The sequence below is a fragment of the Cupressus sempervirens genome, chromosome 1, assembly GCF_028749045.1.
Source record: "Cupressus sempervirens isolate cs-2001-9-10 chromosome 1, ASM2874904v1, whole genome shotgun sequence".
Taxonomy (NCBI): domain Eukaryota; kingdom Viridiplantae; phylum Streptophyta; class Pinopsida; order Cupressales; family Cupressaceae; genus Cupressus; species Cupressus sempervirens.
Genome location: NC_143118.1, coordinates 516842787 through 516862227, shown reverse-complemented (window position 1 = coordinate 516862227; position 19441 = coordinate 516842787).

Genomic DNA, 19441 nt, shown 5'->3' with positions numbered 1-19441 from the left:
GTATGTTAGGCTTTTCTACTATACCAGTTGTTTGTTTGTCGACGACTAGTTGAATCTATAAAACCTGTTAAAATCTGAACTCCACTTTATCTTAAGACGACGGCTAGGGAAATTTTCAATTCTTTCTTTGTAGCTCAAACATTTTTTTTTGGGGTGTTGTTAGGGTTAGGGTCATGCTAATTATAATAACATCTCTGAAAGAGTATGGCTAGCACAGTGCTCTTGACTTGTAGGTGAGGATTTTTCTATGAATCCTTACTTAGGCTATGAAGTTTGACATTATCTAAATAGAATCATCTCATGGCTTTTATTTTTTTGTAGTTGATTTTAGAATAAGTTAAAATGGCGAAACAAACCAAATTTCTTTTAGCCAATGGACGACAATATTCAAAAGTTGTCAAATATATATTTGAATTGCACCTCCTTTTTTATTTTACTAATCAAGAGCATATATTTTTCTCTCTATGAGTTTCAAGATTCATTAGGTTACAAAGGGTTTTTACAGTCTATTGATGGACTTGAGAACTTCTATATCATTAGATTTTCTTCATTTATTTTCTTATGTCTGGAATTGTATCATCTAGTGAGGGCCAAAACCCTTGGAGTTTTTGTGGATTATTTTAAAATATAATTTCATGACAAAGGAGTCTCAGTATAATTTAATTAAAAAATAGAAATGTGAACATTTGTACAGAAGTCAGAGCTTTGCTACAACTAGCAACCATTTTGGGAATTTCTAACTAGCTGGAATGTTTTTTTATTTAGGCTATAGTATTGTATTGCTTTTTGAACACATAGAATTTCTTTAATATTACTTTTAATCCTATCATATTGCTTAATACCATCCTTCATGCCAAGAAACCAGAAATAAAATCACTTTTTTTAACAATCTTTTAATACTAACACACACCTTGTTATATTTCTCACACCAGGGCAAACAACTTTCTATCATTGTGCAACAATCATAACTTGTGGCCTGGATAGAAATTTTAACTAACATCCATATTTTGATTAAGAGCCTATAAATATCATCTCTTGAGCTCAAGAATCTAGTAGCTCTAAAACCCCAATATTTTGTCTGTGATGTATCTTTTAGACAAAGAGAGGCGAAGTAGATTGAACTATAGTGCAAGATAAGACTAATAATTCCTCATAGGAATAAAGCTAATATTGTTTCAGTTTCCATGTCATGCTCAATCTCTGTGAATTTGACAAATCAACACATCACCCACTTTTCAATTAGTTTTGTTTTTTGTGATGTAGAAACATGGGTTTTAAGGAAATTTCACTTTCATGCAAATAGGAATGCACTTGAAATAAAATATGAAGAACTTCCATTGTACTAATGAATTGGGGATATGTGTTTGCTTTTGCGTTCACCATATTTAATTAATTTTATTGATTTTGGGATTGTGGTTATTGAGGAAATCATATTCTCAGGGTGGTTAGGAGATGCCCATTTGCTACTTTTGCTTCACAATGCCGCTTCTTATCACTCTTGGTTTGTGGGTTTTGATGAATCTTGATTTTCATAGACTTTAGAGAAGGCTCATTTAATCTATTTGTCCTATGATTAATTTTTTATAATTTGATTTGGAATAAATTTTGGAAATGGCACACAAGGTTGATGACAAGTATAATTACTTGTTCAAGGTTGTATTTATTGGAGATTTAGGAGTAGCAAATTCTAATATTTTGTCAAGGTTTAGTTACAATGAATTCTATTTGGATTTCAAGTCTACCATTGGCATAGAATTTGCAACAAAAGTAATACAGGTAACATGGCAGGACACTACAATTTTTAGAATTTGCAATAATTGATTATTAGCATTTTTTCATGCATCTTCTATATATTGATAATAATAGTGGTATGCAATTTTAGGAACTTGTGTTTTTGGCTTTGAGAATTTTCATTTTTGGCATTGATTGAAATGTTAAGGTGTTTTCATTTGTTTTGCATGTTAGTTAGCAAAATTCCCTAGTTATCATTTGGGATTGGACTCTCAATGTTTATGGTATAACAAACAATTTCATTGGCCAATGCTTGTGGAATTTTAAATCGTAGTTTTGTAGCTCATTCTACGTGACTGTGACAAAATAAAACTAATGGTGCTCTATGCTTAAGAAATTGTAGCTTATTTTATGTCTACAAAATCTTGAGGGACATCATGGGTTGCCTTGATATGGTGTAGGGTATGCTTAATCGATCTTGGGTGACAATATGGGTTGCCTTGGAGATAGTGTGGAGTGTGCAAGAACAACTTTCTTAATATTTGCAAACATGTTTCATTCTTAGATGTATCACATACCCGTTATACTATAAATATCATTAAATGTCTACTAGAGTTATAGGTCATCTTATTGTACTAAGAAATTTGAACATATGTCATATTCTTAGTAGTATACCCTAGTACCATCACAATTTGCATCATGATCCCCTGGACCCTTTCTCTATAATCTAGACCTCTAGGTTTAATTTCTATGGGCTTTTTATTTGTGAAGTTCTAGGTGACTTTTACATTGGGGTTTTGATTTGGTTACCCTATATTTTTGTTTGACCTTTATGTTCAGGATGTTTAATATCTCATGCTTTTGGAAATTGCAAACCCATTAAAAGTTTTATGGGACTTTAACTCTGAATACTACAGTGCATAATTCATCTTTTCTCATTCCAAGGCTATCTGAGTTGAAATTTTCCAATTTTCATGTTTCTGTTGGAATATCAAAGGATTTTTGATATTTTTAACATGTCACAGTCAATGTTTAGGTTGTGGGATGAACTAGACTAGCATATTTATTTCTTTTGATTTTTTTATATATTAAGGATTCTTATCCTAGCTTAAGAGATCTTTGTTTGGGTTTTAGTATACCATCAAAATGAATATATACTAGATCTTGATTTTTGTGAATTACTAGAAATATAAACTTTATCCAAACACAATTTTCTATTGAAATTCATTCAAAAATCTTTTTCTACATGTCATATTATCTTTTATTGGAAATATCCATATTATAATATTTTATTGCCTCCTTTCAAAATTAATTAATTTATGTTTTCAAATCATATCTATATTATAAGTATTTACTAAATATAAATCTCTATGTAACTCTGATCATATACACTAGTTTGTAACAAAATATTCATTTGCTGCAGAAAGTAGATATCAATTGTGCATTCTCAGATCAATAGACATACTACTAAGAGACATAGGTGTTGATTTCAAATATGAAAACACAAGGTAAGCTATCAATTTCTTTATCACATGTCTAAATTCAAAATTAAAATGCTTGATTGCTTGAAATTTTTAATCATTTATTTTGAAATTAGTTTAAAACATATATAATTAGATCTTCTTTGTAATCTTGTATACACACACATAATCACATGAAAATATAGCTTTTACAATGTATTATTAACTGAATTTTCTAATCTTTTTCACTAACTAAATATTTTTTTCCCCAAAAAATAGATATATGTAAAAATTTGCCTAAGGAAATAATTCAACACCAAGATCAAGAAGCTCAATAGATAGCAAAAGAGAGACTAATGATGATAAAATGAGAATCTCAATAATGATCAAGATGATAATGTATATCATATGATTGGATATGAGATATTTGGATATGAGATGAATACACACTAGAAGTGCCTATATATAAAGGCAACTAGAATGACTAGGAGTTAACAAAGAGATAAACATAACAACTAAGCACATGCCCACCAAGAGCGGATTATCCTCCATTGAGCATATAAGTTTGTGTGAGGATGAGAGGATAAGTTTACATAGGATTATCTCATAAAGAGATGTTGTAGATACCATGTGCTCAAATAAGTTGCTAACTCTTGTGTTGTCAACAAGACAATCCATATGAATATTCATATTCCTAAGTGCCTACATGACAACTAATATAAAAATGCATTTTCCTTAGTAAATATGAGTAAAGTGTAATAATAATTAATTATTTACACTAACACCCCCCTTAAGTTCAACTTAGGAGAATGCACTTAAGCTCACAAAGATAAATGCAAGATGCAATGTGGGTCTTGACTACCAGGCCATGTTAGGTACCCACATACAAATGCAAAGATATACATATGATTTGATGCAATGCAATGCAATCTCTCTAAAAATGGAGAAAGAGTGAAAACCTCATGGGAAAACCTCCTCCAAAAAGAGAAATGAAGAAATACAAGATGCAGGCAAGGATGGAGTAATCAAGACCCCCCTAGTATGACATACATCATGCATGTATAAGCATATATCCCCCATAAGAAAAAATACATGATGGTATCCCCCCATATTGAATATTCTCCTACAAGGATGGCATGAAGAGAACAAAGTATCCAATGCCTACAAATGACATTTCTCCCTTTAGGAATAATATACACCAAGTATAGGTTCAAATATACTTCCCATTGTGGATAGGAAGATGGATGAGGAATCCGTATGTACTATGCTATTGATGTTGCCTCTGAATTTTACTCATATGTTGACAAGTCCTTGATCAATGTAGATGCCACAAGCCAATCTAGTGGATGCCCAAAAGAAGGTCGCAAACAAAGTAACATGTCCATGTATGAAAGTGAATCAAACTCCAAACACAAGGAAACATCTTTATGGGAAGAGATGGGAAGAGAATCAATGAAGCCTCCCCTCAATGATGAATGCACACCCATGAAAGAACCTCCTTGCTGATTGAAGAAGTTACACCATGAAAACTAAATGATGTTCCTCCTTATAGGAAGAAGTGGTGCCATAGGTGTAGTAGAGAATGCTCCCCAACTAGAAGGAAGAATCTTCAAAATATATGATGTCTGAGGAAACTAGAATACAATCTCCAAAGACTGATATGTCTCCTTTGAATTAAAAGAGTCTTTGAGGACTCCAACTACTAAAACGAAGTGTCCACAATCATGTCAATCTCAAAAGAAAAATCAAGTGGTTAAGGGTTAGAGTGTTCACTCATAACAAGTGAAGAAGAATTATCCTTAACAAAGAGAAGATGGATGTCATCAATAATGTCTCCCACATCTTTAATGCAAGACTCCACAAACAATACTGAAATGTATAGAAGGAAGTGATCCCATGAAGCTGAAATAGGAAGACATGGTGTTTCTTGTTGCACTGAATCAAGAGCATTTGTGGCTGGAACTAGATTAGTAGAAGTAATAGGAGCATTAGGAGGTATGATCTCAAATGGAGTTGTAGGTACCACAACTAGAGTGACTGGAGGTAGAATATCCTCTAATAATGGAGGAACTTGTGGATCTCCATATGCTTCCCAAAGACACATCCAAACATCATGAGGACTACCTGCCTTACTAAGAGGAGAAAAATATTCCTTACTCATATTGTTATTCATAAAGCGAAGAAGAAGAGAAAGATGTCCCCAGTTAGTATTAGGTGGAAATATCTTCAAATATAGATAAGGAAACACTTCCTTATGTTCTCTTAAATGATCAATCACCAAAGCACTCCATTTTTGATATTTCCTTTTTGTCAATTTGAATCATAAACCAAAGTGACACTTTTGACATGACTCCATGAGATCAAATAATGTATGAACCCCCAAAATGCAAAAATAATAATTAAAGAAACCCCCCCTAATACATGATTTGACACTTTTTATTTAGTGCAATTACACTAGCTACTTGCCAATGTAGGGCCTAATTGGGCTTCTAATTTTGATGACTACAACAACAAATATGAATCTATATCAGATTCAAAAAGATAAGATACAAGACATCTCAAGGATCTAGTTAATTACAAGTGTCAATAGGAAAAGCTGAGACCAAAATTTGAAAGTACTATGTCTACTCAAAATTACTCCAAACTAATACCAGATTTGAAAAGTGGACAAAAAATCAGGCACTCTAAAAAATAATAGCAACTGAATATGTGTCTAGATGAGCTTGAACTAAGCCTTTGAAGTTGCAAAAATTGTGATTTGCAATTTGTAGAAAAATTCAGGAATAGAGATCTCAAACATCCTGAACCAATATGTAGATCACGAAATTCTACCCCAAAACAAAAAAATTGCTCAAAAAAAGAAGTTTGTATGAGGGAGATATCATTGTTTGAAAATCACCTCTATAATTATTTTTCTTGAATCATCGCCGCCACACCTCCAAAATTTAAATGACTCTAGATTTCACCTTAGATGTCTGATTTTGATAAAACAAATGTTGATTTGGAAGTTTTTGACCTTCTGACTATGATGCCAATATTTGATTTCCATCAACAAGCTCCAATCTTTTCCTACAAAAAAAATCTCTCCAATGGTTATGCAATGAAACTCCTATGGCACTATTACCATGTAAGAATTTGGTATAGCTCTGATACCATGTAAGAATTTTTCTAAGGCAATAATTCAACACCAAGATCAAGAATCTCCATAGATAGCACAAGAGAGACTAATGATGATCAAATGAGAATATCAATAATGATCAAGATGATAATGCATATTAGATGATTGGATATGAGATATTTGGATATGAAAGAATTGGATATGAAATGAATATACACTAGAAGTTCTTGTATATAAAGGCAACTAGAATGACTAGGAGTCAACAAAGAGATAAACATAACAACTAAGCACATGTCCACCAAGAGTGGATTATCCTCCATTAAGTGTAGGAGTTTGTGCAATGATGAGAGGATAAGTTTACATAGGTGTATCTCATAAAGAGATGTAGACACCATGTGCTCAAACAAGTTGCTAACTTGTATGTTGTCAACAAGACAACTCATATGAATATGCATATTCCTAAGTGTCTACATGACAACTAATATAAAATTTTATTATTTTAAGTAAACTTAAATAAACTATAATAATAATTAATTATTTACACTAGCAATATCAATTATTAATTCCAATTTCAGCACATTGCATAAGGAATAGAGATACATCCTATTACAAATACCAGGTTTACAGGTAACCCAAATCTAAACTTTTTTGTTGCTTCTCTGTCTCAAAAATGTTCATCTAGTTCATTGAATCTAATAGTCTAATCTATATTTTACCAATATAGGCAACATAATGTTCTATTTTTCTTAAAATAATAGTCATAGTTAGATTCTATGAACATAGCCAAAATAAATAAATAAGATGGTGGCACTGAAAAAAAGGAAAATAGAAAGCATTGAAATTGTAGATGTAGAGAATTATAGAAACAAAAGCTTAAACCCCTTCTTCAATATTGCAATACACTTAAACAAGAAGGATTGTCTAGAATTCAAAAATTTACATATAATGTTTGAGACTACCTATTTTATTCATTACAACTCCTTCTTGAGAATCACTATACATCAACTGACCTTTACAAAGGAACTATTCAACACTTCTTGATTAGTCTAGAAAAACAAGAATCAAAGGCAATTGATTCTTACAACCATGAATTATATCCAAAAATACTTTACAAATTTCACAAAGTTAGGGACAGTGAGACATATTTGTGAAGATTACAAAAAAATACAAATCCTAAAACAACTAGCAATGAACTAGGTCTTTGGGGAGATATATTTTGCATACGATAATTGTCCAAATGGTTGAATGTAGCAATATGTGTTTGGTCATCTACAACAAGGAAAAAATTTGCATTTCAATAAATTTTTAACAAGTAAACCATACTCAATTCTCTTCCATGATGTTAATCCACTTTATAGCCATTTTGAACCACTAATACAATCAGTGACACCAAGTTTATAGAACTAAAAAATAATATATATTTCTCAATTTAAAAAATCAATCAGAAATACTACACAAAATCAAGTAGCAAGAAATGTGAATATGAAAACTATGATGATGATAAATGAATGTGACACACAACTAAACAATAAAAAAAAGGAGCCTTTGAAACAAAAAACTTGCCTCCAAAAGTTTAAAAAAACACCATTCAAAATAACAATCAACGAAAGGAGCTTGAAAAACACAAGACTTCCCTCCAAAAGTTAAAAAAGACTATTCAAAACAACAATCAACAAAAAATCTTTAAAAAAAGGAAGATAATATTATCCCCAATTGATGTATTCCAAAAAATAATTGAGAACATACCAACACATGTGTGCAGTGTTTGTCAAACATTACATTCTAAGATAGACAAAAAAGTCCAACTTGAACAAAAGGAAACCAATTGCAAATTAGTCAAATCAAACTGTGACACATTATCAAATACCATTTGTCACAAATGTAATAATGCATTAAAGAAATGCAAGATTCATCAATATGCTACACTGCATAACATTTGAATGAACAAGCCAATCCAATATGTGCAAATGCTAACACAACTAGAAGAGCATCTTGTCTCATTGTGAATTGCATTTGCACAAATTTTGAAATTGGGGAACAAAAGATATCAAGTTGGCTTAACTGGTCCAATAATCAATGTCCTTCTAAATAATAATGTTACACAAAGAGCTCTACCTCTATCAAATACTAGTACAACAACAATTGTTGTGTCCTTGAAAAGAAGAGTAGAATACAAAAATACATTTCAGAAGGAATGGTATGACCAAACATTATTATGAAAGCCCTTCAACAACTAATAACAAGAACGCTATACAAAATGAAACATATCAAACTCAATAAAAATTGGAAACAAGCTCTACAAATAAATAATGACATTGTGAAAAAGAATGACCTAAATAATATTGAAATTGAGTGTGAAAGTGACATCGAGAATGAACCTTGTAAAACTTTGGTACACAGATTCACAGAATCTATCAACATACATAAAATGAAAGAAAAATTAGTGGAAATTGCACCTACACAAAACCAATGTCCCATTGGAATATTCAAAGACAAATATGCAAAGGAAACTACAAAGTGGGAATTGTTGCACTCACAAAGAAATTTTTCATATCACAAAATAAATCTTTTCTTTAAAATAATAAAAACACTCATAAACCAAGTTATGTCCACAATTTGGATAAGAATTTTTAAAGGACAACTTAAAGGAAGGAAGTTGTTAGCAAAGGATGTTAAACACAAAGAAAACCTAGAAAAAATACTAAAATCAGATATAGGCTATGTTGACTTCAAAAGGATTCATATATCCCCAGAGTATGCACATCAACTTAAAAAAAACATCTTTGCTATGATACAACAACTAGGACCTCCAACATTTTTCCTCACATTTACTAGTGTTGAACAAAACTAGAAGACCCTAATGAAGATACTAAAACAACTATATAATCATCACCAATCAACAACATAAAACAAATCAAATATGAGAGAAGAACTTAACACATATGAACTAATTAAAAAGGATTCAATAACTTGTGTGCAATATTATAGAAATTGGATAAATGTCCTAGAAAATGATACTTTCAAACCAATCTTTTTTTGTAAATGTACTCAATTTTTTTTGGTAATAGAAATCCAAAATTGAGGAAATGAACATGATCACTTTCTCATATGGGTGAAGTATGCACCTATCTATGGAAAGTAAAGTAATGAAAATATTACAAATTTTATTGATATATATCATACAGGAGAAACAAAAAATTCTGATCCAGACATTGTTATTCTCCATAGACATCATCATACAAAGCAATTCAAAAGATCAAGAAATAAACATTGTAGACATAATTTTCTATTTCCACGAATTAGAAAAATGAAAATACTTGAGCCCTTGCCTAAAAAAAAAAATCACAAGCTTAATAGCTAACAAAATTCAATGCAAACTCCAAGTTGCAATATATTACACATCCTTCACATTTGACAATTTCTTCAATGAAATAGACATAACTGAAGAAATCTGCATTATCCCTTTAAGGTCAACAATCCATAGACCAACAATCTTTCTCTAAAGAAAGCTCTCACAAATCTAGAATAATAGCTTTGGCAAAAAGATACCTCCTCTATAGAAAGCCAATACAAATGCACTATTTATTCTCAATTTATATGCAACAGCAATGTATTGTAGTTCATACATAGCAAAAGTTGACAAGTCTATGACAAATTTTTTTCAAAAAATATGTGATGATCGTCAAGGAGACAATATAGATGCATTTAAAATGATAGGGAAACTTGGAAATGCTCTACTAAGCTTGCAACAAATGTCCACTCAACAAGCAACTCATTTAGTTTTAGCACTACTGCTACACTCTAGTTCTAGAAAATGCACCTTTATTGATACACAATCACATAATGACTGTACATGTATACTAAAACTAGTTGAATAATTAAAGAAACAACAAGACAAATCTAAAAATGTAATGTGTAGATCACTAATTGAATATTACCTATAGTGCCTGCAAGCTATTGCTAACTTATGTTTAGTAGAATTTGTATCAAGTTATAAAAAAGACAAAAGTAAGCTCGAACCAAAAGCTAAACCAAACATCATACATTTCATTAACTTCAGCAAACATTTACAACTATAGAACTATTGTAGGGAACAATTATTGCTATATTTTCCCTTCATTGTAACTGAGGATACATTCAAACAAAATCATGGCTCATGGGAAAAAGTTTACTTGCATAATGAAAATATAATTCAAAATAATTGAACAAAGTTTTCATACAGTACAAATTCAATGTGGGGTGATATTGATAATGCTATTGACACGTGTTCTAGAAAATGTACATTTATTGATACATGATCACATAATAACCATACATTAATACTAAAACCAGTTGAACAATTAAAGAAAGTGTTGGATACAATTGATTAATTTTGAATTGTGTTTGATGTTACACAAATGTCATATCATTATCATTCAGTATATGTTGAGCTCACTCGAGTAGTAAAGATAGTTTTTTGTATCTACCGAGCATTCCTGTTGTTGCCTAATTTAGAAGGCAGTGTCTACCAAGTTCACTCAAGCGTCAAAGGAAAGTATGTAGAAGATGAGTGTTAACCAATTAATGAAGGAAAGTTGGATGGAACGAGTGCTAACCGAGCTCACTCAGTTGCCAAAGGATCATTGCAAATTTGTAGTGTTAATCGAGCTTCTGCTGGTTAACACAAGAAATTATTTCTGAGTTAGTTTCTACTACGTTGGGTCGGCTAATGAAGTATTTTCTTATTTTAGCATATTAAGCTTAATTGATTTATTTGTTGATTCTGACCAACTAAGGTGATTAATATTAATTATTCTAGGTTGTACATGAGCCAACTTGACAATATGAAAGATATAAGTTCAAATTGTTGTTTCAAAGTGTGAAAGTATGAAGATGTTATAAAGATTTAATGATGAGAAGAGGAAAAAAATTTGAAGGATAAGAAAAATATCCTTGAGGAGTAGAAAAGCTATATTTGATCAAGAAGGATCAAGTACAAGCTAGAAATAGAGATCTATAATTAGCAATTCAGTTGCATTCAAATTAGGTCATCTCATTGTTACTCTCTAACCATTGTAGTAGCATGATCTTAATCTCCTAACAGAGTTGGCTTAATAGCTATTTGTAAATCTTCTAACAAAGTGATAGTTCTATTAAATTATCTGAAGACCTCTAACAAGGTGATTAAATCCTTTAACAAAGTTACACATAACAGTTTGTTTTGTAACTTTAATAGGGTTGGCTCTCAATAGGGCTAACTTTAAAAGAGTGAAAGTGGTAACTAGTTGCAATTGGTGGTTTTTTCCAAATTGGGTTTCCACATTAAATCTTGGTGTCAAATGTGTTCATGCTATTTTCTTTTATGTGTTTGCAACTAAGTTAAAGTAATGGTAATCACAGATAACATCTAAAGTCTTTATGTTAAGCACTTACTGAGCACATTCAATAATTACCAAGTTACATCATTTTATGTATGTTTACCAAGCTTCAACAATATTCAATTTTCAAATTGCATTTTTGTACTAACATCTAAGGGATCTGGTATTTATTTTAGTGGTAACTAATTCAACCCTTCTCTCTTAGTTACTCCTCTTATATTTCCAACAATTGGTATCATAGTAGTTTGGTGCTTACAGAGAAGGTTTCAAGAACCTAAGTTAAAGATCAAGATGTCTTATAGAAGAGAGATCCCCAAGTTGAACAGAGACAATTTTGGAGCATGACCAGGACTTATGAGGTTATATCTAGCTACCATCAGTGACTCAAGATTCAAATATCTTGATACCAAATAGAAGACTCCCACTGGAACATTATCTGTTGAAGATATTGCTGAAAAGAAAAATCATAACATCATGATGATTGATATTGCATCTGCTCTTAGCTATGCTAAATTTGATGAAGTCGAAGATTGCAAGACAACTCATGAGATGTGGATCAAGCTAAAAGAGATATATGGAGGATATGACTAAACTGCCTCACAATAAGTGTTCCATAGTCATGCGCTAGGCCTGGCTTAGGAATAATCTATTCAAGCTAAGGACTACTTTTTCCCTACCATGAGGTGCATTTAGATTGTCAACCCAAGGACATATACTTGAAATGGTCAGCATAGTATGTGCACTAAGTACCTTGATGAGTCATTATGCTTGTGCTGGAGGAAAGTAAAAATGCAAAGGAAGGAAATTACACTACTGTTGCGGAAAGGAAAATACTAAATCTATGAATGTTGAAAACACAATGACAAGATAACAAAGATTCCATCTTGACTCATCCACTAGACTGTTCTCGCAGATGCTGTAGGAACGTTCATGAAGTGTGATGCTATAGGAAGGAATTAATTAGCTATGTCTTACTTAAAATACTGCTAATGCTAGTAAAATGAATCTATTCTATCCTAATCTAATCCACCTTCCAAGTGGGCCCCCTTGGTTGGCTTCTCTAATCTACCAACGCAGGATAGAAGCTAAAGAGAACTAATTCATTTCATTAATTAGTCATTACATGATTCAGAATTGTAAAACACAACTACAAAAAATTGTGAATCAGTGTTCTCTCTTACTCGATAAAACTTATCAAAAACCAAAAACTTCACACACAGGAGTCGATCCCGACATATATAGGGAATCTACTCTTCATTACATAACAAAAAAGTAACTATCCTAAGTTAAGTCTGCAAGAGAGAATATAGGAGAACAATTGAAAGCGGAAAGGAAGGATAACAAAATTGAGGAGGGAGAATGAAGTCTCAGCATCCACTTGTTACAACGTAAATGCAGAGAAGGTAATGGCTCGTAAAAGCTCCTCCTTATTCACTGCCATGTTTCCTAGAGTGGTTATAACTTCCTTTTCGTGGTTGTTCCTTGATGCTCATTTCTCCTTGAATGTTTTCGGTAACCAACTTCTGGATTCTTCTGCTCATCCTTTAATCCTTATCATCAGATTAGTTATGATTTAAGACATATTTGCAAATAAACATCCATCAAACTAAATTCAAGTATAAGAATGCACATTTGGATATTTATATGAAATACTGCATATTAGATATAATTTAGGCAAAAGATGACATAGTTTTTCTACCCCATAAATCATCAAAAGTTTATCAAACATAGGCTTATAAGTGTTAAAACAAGGATAAACGGAGTATCACAAAGTATCTTAAACATAACAAAATAAAGGCATGTTTTAGACTCATCATCTGCCCCCTGCTAAACTAATGCTTGTCCTCAAGCATTACACTTCTTTGTTAAAGATCTGAGCTCCCCTACTTTTGTCTTTCCCTTTCTGCTACTCTTGAAGGTGTAATAGAATCCTTTGGTCCTTTCCCATACTTCTCACCTGTGGTCTTCCTGCAACTTATCAAGTTTGTCAACATCAATATCATATAGGGGCCATAAAAGCATTGGAGGTTGCATGGTCAAAGGACACCATAGCTTTGGCCTTAGTTTCTTTCCCAGTTCTTAATATTTTGGAAGTCTATATAGTGTTGCTTCCAAATTAATAGGACTGTGCGGCTCTGATTTCTTGAGAGAATCAGTTAACCGTGCCCATCTACTTCTTACTCTAGTCATAGCTCTTTGGAATGCAAAGTAGGGCAAGTTTTCATATTCGGCATACACTTTGGCTCTAGCAACAAATACATTCTTTCTAACTTCTGGATTACTCTTCCCATAGGTTAATGTAAACCAATCTCAAAGCATTTCTTCTGGTTGTTTACTTTCTACCCTCCAGGGTAAAGGTTTTGTTCTCTCCTCATCTTTGTAATTAACCAGTTGTCTGTCATAATTTTCCTCATTAGACATCCATGACATTAAAGCTTTCAAATGCACATCTCCTATATAGGGCAAAGGATTCCACTCAGTTTCTGCAGGAATGACAAAATTATGAATATACAACTCACACAATAGATTTTACTGCCATGGTGCTAAGGTTTGATACAGCCCATAAAAATCTTGTGTGGTTTTGAATTCTGCATTTACATTTCTAAGGGTTAACATCAACTGAAACAAAAGATATTGTTCTTCCAAACAAAAAGCATATACTCGAGGAGGTGGTCTGCAAGCAAGAGCTTGATTAGCTAATTTATGTGCATGTTCCATGCGCTATTTATGTCTTTCTAGTTGTTCTTTCAATTCTTCAATCTCCTCATTTTGTAATGTTATGATCTTTCTCATTCTTTTCTTTTCCTCTTTCCATAGTGCTTCAACAAATAAATTTTGTCCATATAATTGGAAAAGGAGTTTATGCAAGGTGACGGCACTGTTATCCTCTTCATAATCCTTTTTCTTTTTCTGTTCCTGCCATAGATGTTCTGCGAAACTATTGATCCATGTTGACTTATATGAGACTAAGGCAGTATTTTAATCATGACATTCAGAAACTACTTCATTCTCATGGCTTGAAACACCTGGTAAATCCATTAAGGTTTCGTTAATTTCTTGCTCACATACTGCAGGAGGATTACCAGAAGCTTCTATCATCTCAGTGTGAAGGGGAGAATGGTCAAAAATTATCTGCACAGGAGACTTTGGAGTAGGTGCTTTAGACAATATAGGATCTTTAAAAATCTACCCTCTCATTCTAGGGCTTCTCCAAACTTCAAGACTCTGCGTTATTTCTTACATGCTTCACCACTTCTTTTTGGGAACATTGATTGCCATAACCAATTGTTATGTGCCATAATTAAACTTTAGGTAAAAATAAATCATAAATTTGCATGAAAATTGTCCAAAAACATGGTTCAAATGCCAAAATTTTAAAAATAGGTCACATCATGGCTTAGCACGAAAAATTTGGCATGAACAAGGAAAAAAATTCATTCAGAAAGTGGGAGTACAACACTTGACATGGCATACTTATGGCAAAAAGTTCTCATTAATAAAGGGTAATGCCAAGATTTTAGAAAATCATCATAGTTAATCAGGCATGTCATTGGATAGTACGACACTCCCCTGCCCCCTGCTAATTTTACAACAAGTGTTCTCACTTGTCAGACTAGTATGGGTGAGGGACTGGAATACGCCGTTATTATAGAGATATGCAGTAATATATATAATTAACAAAATCGGAAAATTTATAAATGAATAATAGTTTGAAAAAATTTATACCTACCAAGTGGATTGTCACATGCTCCAAAAAAAAGGTGGCAGAAATAATGTAAACGGAAGCATCCATCAGCATGTGCAGATTTGATTGAAACACAAAAACTTAATTATGTAGAAAGTGAGTGGATGGAAGATTAAGATATGAATGGAAAGAAATTTCATGAAAAGAAAATGGACTTTATGCGAACATAAATTTATTATAATGGACATGCAAATTAGAATTAATGTTGAAGAGGAGCAGGCAGAAGCTTTTCACCTTCTGCTGCAAGAAGAGATACTTGAGTTGTTGTTGGATCCAGTTGTTCAAACTATTGCATGAATTCAGCTTTTGTTTGAGGCTATTTGTAAAGCTTAAGTCGATGACCGTTAATCAGCATTTTGAAAGGCACATCATCAATTGTGGTTAGTTGAACTGTTCCATTTTCAAAGACATGGATGATTTGATATGGTCCTAACCATCGTGTCTGTAGCGTCCCTCGCATATCCTTAAAGCGAGAATCATACAATAATGCCCAGTCACCAGCTTTGAACTGTTTGTTGAGGATATGAGAATCATGCCAGTGTTTTCTTTGTTTTTGCACCAGTTCAGTGTGTTCTAAAGCGGTCTTGCGCATTTCATCCAAAGAATTAAGATGCAGGAGGTGTTCTCTTTGTGCTATAGAAAGATCAATATCTAAGGTCAAGGCTGTTCTTAAAGTCTTGTGTTCAAATTCAATTGGAAGCATTGCCACTTTCCCATACAAAAGCTCAAATGGTGTGAATTCGGTAGTGGTTTTCCAAGTTGTTCTATAAGCTCAAACAACTTCTTGTAACCAGCTGGTCCAATTCTGATGATGCAAATGGATTGTTTTAGTTAGAATATTTTCTAGCTCATGGTTGGTAACTTCTGCTTGTCCATTGGCTTGTGGATGATAAGGATTGGATCTGTGATGCCTGATGTTATACTATTTCATCAACTCTGAAATTAGGTTGGAAGTAAACTATGTCCCTTGATCAATAACCAATTCTTTAGGAACTCCATAGCATGTAAAAATCTCTTCATACAAGAATTCAAAAACTTTTTCATCACGGGCATGCTTCATAGCCTTAACCTCAACCCATTTGATTAGGTAGTCAGTACAAACCAGAATATAAGACTTCCCATTGGATGGAGGATTAATAGGACCGATGAAGTCCATTCCCCATTTGTCAAATGGTGTTAACACCACTTGAGAATTCAGAGGCATTTCATCTGTTTTGGTTGGACGACCCATTCTTTGGCATTGGTCACACTTCCTTGTATAATTGATTGCATCTTTATGAAGGGTAGGGCAATAGTAACCAGTGGCTAAGATTTTTAAAGCTATTCTTTTGGCTGCAAAATGTCCTTCGCAAGGCTCATTATGACATGCATGCAAAATATCATATGTCTCATCTTCTCTCACACATCTGCGCATAACTTGATCAGGTCTAGTATAGAACAGAAAATTGTCTATCCATGAGAAATGGAAGCTTTTATGTATGAGCAGCTTTCTCTCCTTATAAGAAAAATGCGCTGGTATCTTATTAGTTGCAATGTAGTTATCAATATCTGCATACCATGGAACTTTAACAGCAATATGAAACAAATGTTCATCTGGAAATGCATCATCTACCAGAGTAGTATCAGTATCATGATGATTGATTCTTGACAAATAATCAGCTATGACATTTATTTTTCCAGGCTTATCCACTATGGTTATGTCAAATTCTTGTAGCAATAGTAACCATCTTGCTAACCTACCAGTTATAGAAGGTTTGTTCATGAGATATTTGATTGCCGCATGATCAGTATGAACATAGATAGGATAACCTATGATGTAATGCCAAAATTTATTTAGAGCATAGACTACTACTAACAATTCTTTTTCAATCATTGTGTAATTTAGTTCTGGGCCATGAAGACTCTTATTGATTTAATAAATGGCATTTTCAAGATTTGAGAGTTTCTGTGCTAAAACTGCACTTATGGCATAATCAGAAGCATATGTATATATGTGAAAAGGTAGGTTCCAATTAGGGCCTTGTAAAATTGGGGTTGTGGTCAAAAGTTGCTTAAGCTGCAGGAAAGCTTTATCACACTCAGGTGTCCAATCAAATTCAGCTTCTTTGGTGAGCAACTTGTACAAGGGACTGGCTATTTTACTGAAGTCTTTTATAAAATGCTTGTAATATCTAGCATGTCCCAAAAAAGATCTGATATCTTTTAATTTGGGTATGGGTAATGTTTGAATTACCTCAATTTTAGCTGGGTCAACTTGTATACCTACAGTAGATATGAAATGATCGAGTACCACCCTCTTGCATGAGCATGAAACATTTTTCACTATTTAGTGCCAAATTATGTTCTTGACATCTTACCAAAACTTTTTCAAGATTTATCATTGCTTCTTCAAAAGTAACTCCAAATGTTGTAAAGTCATCCATATAGATTTCCATACAATCATGTGATATATCAGCAAAAATACTAATTACAGCCCATTGAAACGTTGCAGGAGCGTTACAAAGACCAAATGGTAAAACAAAGTATGAAAAAGTACCCCATGGATAGGTAAATGTAGTTTTGTCTTGGTCTTCAAGAGCAATACTGATTTGATTATAGCCACTGTATCCATCTAAAAAGGAGAAGTACTTCTTTCCAGCTAGTGTATCCAAAACTTGATCTCTGAAGGGTAAAGGAAAATGATCCTTTTTAGTAGCCTTATTCAACTCCCTATAATCTACACAAATTCTCCATTTTCCTCCTTTCTTAGGTACTATAACCAGTACTGATACCCATTTACTATCAAATATAGGATAGATAAAGTCAGCATCAAGCAGTTTCTGCAATTCTGTTTTGACTTTTTCTCTGAGGCTTGGATTTATCCTCCTCTGAGGTTGACAAAGTGGTAGACAACCTTCATTAATGTATATCCTATGGGTACATAGTGTAGGGCTTAATCCTTTCATATCACCATAATCCCAAGAAAAATTCTTCTCATGCTTTTGAGGCAATTCTTTTAATTGTTCCATCTATACAGATGTCAATTTGGGGGTTAACATGCAGTTTATGGCCTTTACTTAGTTCAACAGGAATAGTGGATTCTACCATAGCAATTTCAGAGATTAGGCTTCCTTCTAATTCATAGGGAAGTAGTGAACAAAGATTTTCAGGTTCCTTAAGTAAAGTACAACTTGTATCACACTCCTCATATGTAATCAATTCTAATACAGAGCTTTCAGACACATCTTTCCTACCACACAAGTGTTGGTAAGGATGCTCTGGATTACTGAATCTTCTTCTTGCAACTTTGGAAAAGATTGCCTATGTAACATCATAAGTTGTACTATGAAATTTATCTCTTCTTCTTCATCTCCTAAATTTGGCCAAAAAGATGTACTCAAATCTGGTAATGGTTGTGCAGGAGGATGTAGATCAAATTGCTTGGTTGCTTGGCCATTTGATATGGCCATATTCCTTGATCTACAATTTATGTTTGCATCTGTTGTGGCCAACCATGGTCTACCTATAATGACAGGAGAGCCAGATAGGTTTACTTTAGGGGACAAAATCATGAAGTCCGCAGGATATTCTAGGAAATCTAAGGTCACAACAATATTTTCTATCATTCCATCAAGAATGACAGTAGAACTATCTGCAAGCTACATCATAGTTGGTGTGGGCCTTAATCCTTCTATTTTTAACTTCTTCATGGTTTCTTTGGTCATCACATTTATAGCAGCTCCCAAATCTATTAAGGCATTTTTAACAAATTGACCATTTATGTTGACACTTACTACTGGACTCCCTGGGTCAGAATATTTTGGTGAAATCAATCTTCCTAACATGATATTAGCTAAGTGTCTAACAACATGAACTATGATAGGATCCTTCTTCTTCCTTCTAGGTTTCTTTAGACAAGCTTCCCTTATAGCTTTTCCATAAGCAGGAATGTCCTTAATAGCTTGAAACAAAGGTATTTGGACATGCATATTCTTCAACTGATTAACAATGTCAAAGATTTGTTCCTTGCTTTGTTCAGATTCCTTTTGTA